The sequence below is a fragment of the Saimiri boliviensis genome, chromosome 1 (assembly GCF_048565385.1).
Source record: "Saimiri boliviensis isolate mSaiBol1 chromosome 1, mSaiBol1.pri, whole genome shotgun sequence".
Lineage (NCBI taxonomy): Eukaryota > Metazoa > Chordata > Mammalia > Primates > Cebidae > Saimiri > Saimiri boliviensis.
This window is the reverse complement of record NC_133449.1, coordinates 288,938,352-288,942,047: the sequence shown is the minus strand read 5'-3', so window position 1 is coordinate 288,942,047 and position 3,696 is coordinate 288,938,352. Positions and strand designations below refer to the sequence as shown.

Genomic DNA, 3,696 nt, shown 5'->3' with positions numbered 1-3,696 from the left:
TACCTTCAAGCAGATAAGGTTATTAGGTAATTCCAACATAAATATCAAGGAGTATATCTCATGCCCTTTAAGCAGTCATTTGAAAGAGGAACATCTAGCAAAATCTTAGAGAAGAAGCAAGTGTACTTAAATACAAGTCACTTCATAGCATATATTTTTAAGTGTCTGCTTTAATACCCCCAACATATCTCTTTAATTCAAAAGATGAAGAATATACAAAATGGTATAATTTGGTGACACATTATAGAAAATATTAAATAACAGATGAATTAATTGTTTATAAAAGTTTGCAAAAATTGGATTCTGGGTAAATCACTCATCAGCTTTCACTGAGGGATGGCAAATTGAGCAAATGACAGCATCTCAGTGCAGTTTTAGTGTGATCTGGAATGTTTTCACTCTGGTTTCGTGTCCATTTCACTCTTCTAGGCTGCTTCTTCTTCTTTTTTTTTTTTTTAAAGTCAGGGAAAAGCGTGAATGCAGTCCCCCACTACCACAAATTATGCAGTCAAGTTTCCCACATTTGGCGAAATCGCAGGGATCAGCACATCTGGAATGCAATGGATAAGACTGGCCCTGGAAAAACTACTTTCGTAATCATGGTATCTCCCCTGCCAGGTGGCTTCTGCTTCTTAATAGAAAGTACATCTTGATGCATGTGATCTGCAGGGACTTGACATATTCACTCACCATTTTACAAAAGTAGTATTTCTAAGCTAAATATATATAAATTTCTATTTTTCTCCATCGTCTGTTGTCTCGATGCTTTTATCAGTTGCTTTTCAATCAACAGTATTATTTTTCTTCTACATATTCATGAATTGTATTGGACAGCAGGATAAAGAAAATGTTGATTACAGTGTGTGAGACTGACAACTCCCCTCATGAATACTTTGTATTGTGCTTGGACCTCTGTAGGAAGAATACATATCTGATTATTTATCAGTTAATTGAAAGATTACCTAACTTTAGCTAATGGAAAGTGTAGATTATCCCAGGTCACCAACAACACCACTTCCAGTTCCAGTTACAGGTTTAGTAAGTTCTAGTACTCAGAAGCACAATTTCTTCCTGTAACACATTCCAAGGGCTTTAATAACCTTCACAATTTGAGAAAGAAAAAAATATTTTCAGCCAAAAAAGAAGAAAAACATATATTGTTCTCTAATCATTTGCCATTTTTACTTTCTCTTTTCCATCTTTACTTTCTCTTTTCCTTGAATGGCAAAAAAAAAAAAAAAAAAAGAAAGCCTTGATAGCTTATGTGCATACCTCATTGTCAAAATTCAACCATTGTTACCCTAAGAAAAAAAGACCCTTCTATAATATGAATCATGAAATTTCAGAGGCATTATATTTGGCAAAACATCAGCACATAGAAACATAGATGTACAGAAAGTTTCTACTTTCTACTGTTTTTACTTAGGAAAAATCAGTGGTGAGCACTGGTACATATTGTTAAGCATAAAATCAGTTTTCTTTCATAATGAAGCCACAGGAGAGACAGGATTTAAATTAATTACAATGATTACATAAACCCATGCTTTTGTGAAGTGTTAGACTACCAATTGTCCAGAGGCAAAAGAGAAAATTATTCTTAATTTATTGTCATATAATTATCCTCATAAATATATTTACTGCTGTTTCTCTGGATTCTTAACAACCTAATTTTCTCTGTTGTCATGGGGAATTTTATTACCACCCATGTTGATTTCTTCATGGGAGAAGACTTAGATATGAGGGGAGTAGGCCTCAGGGATACATGGCAGATTTCATGACGTCCTGGTCAAGATTGTGATCTGCAGCTCACATACTCACATTTATTGAACATTTTAAGAAGGGCCTATGTATTATGCAGTTGAATTATAAATTGATTATTATGCTGTATTGGGTGAGAGGTTTAGAAGATAAAATTTAAGTCAGTAAACAAAAAGACCAAAAACAAAAGGAAGCTTTGAGTTATTATGCAGAAAATAAAGAGGAATTTTGAAATTTGTGCATCACTAGATTCCATCTCCATCTTCCCCATGTCCCTTCATCACTGCAGCAAAAGTAGGAGCTTCATTTTTTTGTGGAGAATATACAAAAACTCTCTAAAGCAGAGGCAAGTTGAGAATGAGGGTGCTGAAAACAATTACAGAAATTGAGTCAACTCTTACATACCAAATTTTGGAATTCTCAGTTGACTTTAGCAGAGCTCCCACAATGCTGGCAGCCAAGGCTATAGAAATTGGCATAGGATTTCTGTAACCAAGTGACCCAGCCAATCTCTCAACATGTGCTAGATGAATATCACCAATCAGTTGAGATACTCAAACCAAACTTTTAAAGCCCCATCATAAATATAAGCAGAAAAGCAAGTGCCAGTATACATCTGAGGGAGGCTGACAATATAAAGGAGACCAAAAGAAAAAATAAATATTTAAAGAAAAAATATATATAATAGTCAAAGAAAAACTAGAAAGGAACAAGATATTCATAGTCTCAGAAATAGAAGATAGGAACAATGAGATAGAAATAAAGAGCAAATGCAAATACATACAAAGGAGATTATATATATATATATATATATATGTATCTCCATATCTAATATCCATAGAGATGTATGAGATGTATATAAAATATAAATACACAAAAAGAATATATATCTATAGATATATTTTACACACACATACATATATATAGCTATATAACTAAAATTTCAAAACAAAAACAGTGAGAAAAATTTTTTTTACAGCTTTGCATTTTTATATTTTTGCATCTTTCCTTAAGATCTGGTTTAATAGAAAATAGCTGTCACTTTATATGTGCTGCTGTATTCAATCTGTGGAAATACATTGTTTTTTGAATTATATGAGTAAAATCTGACCACACCCAGAAAAGAATTGGACATAAATGAGTATTTTAATAGATTTTCAGATAGTAGTATTATTTTGGGATATTATATCAAAATTTAAGGGTGGTAGTTTCTTAATAACTAGTTGCACTTTAGAAATGAAAGGTATATTTTTGTACTCTACTACTTTAAAATCCATTGATTTATCTTGTATTTTGAATGGATCTTCTGCTCATGCATTGTTTTATAACAAACAATGCCAATTTGGGAAATCTGGTCTCATTGAGTAATGCGGTTATTTTATATGTCAATATCATTCATAACAAAATATTACAAAAATCACATTTGTTAATACCATCACCATCTCATAAAGTCCTTATGTATCGGGAATCAGTCAATCATTTCCAAAACTTACGCTTTAGAAGTTCAAGTTTTGCTTTGGCAACAATAAGTACTAAACTTCTCTTATTTTCATATTTTTGTTTTATTTTATAATTTTTGTTTCTATCTGATTCAAAAATGACACTTTCACATTATTTACTTCAGAGAAAACATCAGCCAAATATCCATGCTTGCATAACCGTAATTATTACAATTACATAAACTCTACAAACATGTATTCAACCTTATCTTCATCACTTCCTTCACTCCTGCAACAGGAAAAAGGAGATTCCGTTAAAGCAGGTGGTGGTACATGTTTTCTAAAATAGTAAACATTTTAAGTTTTTTGGTCCCTATGTTTTTCCTTAAGTACTCTCTTTATCATTGTAGTGCAAAAGCAGCCAATGACAACATGCAAATGAATAAGTATAGCTCCATTCTCATAAAATTTTATTAATACTCATGTGTCATAAAATATT

At 32.0% G+C, this 3,696-nt stretch overlaps 1 non-coding gene across 1 annotated transcript; it reads right to left on the bottom strand.

The window, feature by feature from the left end:
- Positions 1 to 462: 462 nt before the first annotated feature.
- LOC120365949 (U1 spliceosomal RNA) lies at positions 463 to 626 on the bottom strand. Its single transcript, XR_005580765.2, has one exon. It is a non-coding gene; the product is annotated as a U1 spliceosomal RNA (small nuclear RNA).
- Between the last annotated feature and the right edge of the window lie 3,070 nt (positions 627 to 3,696).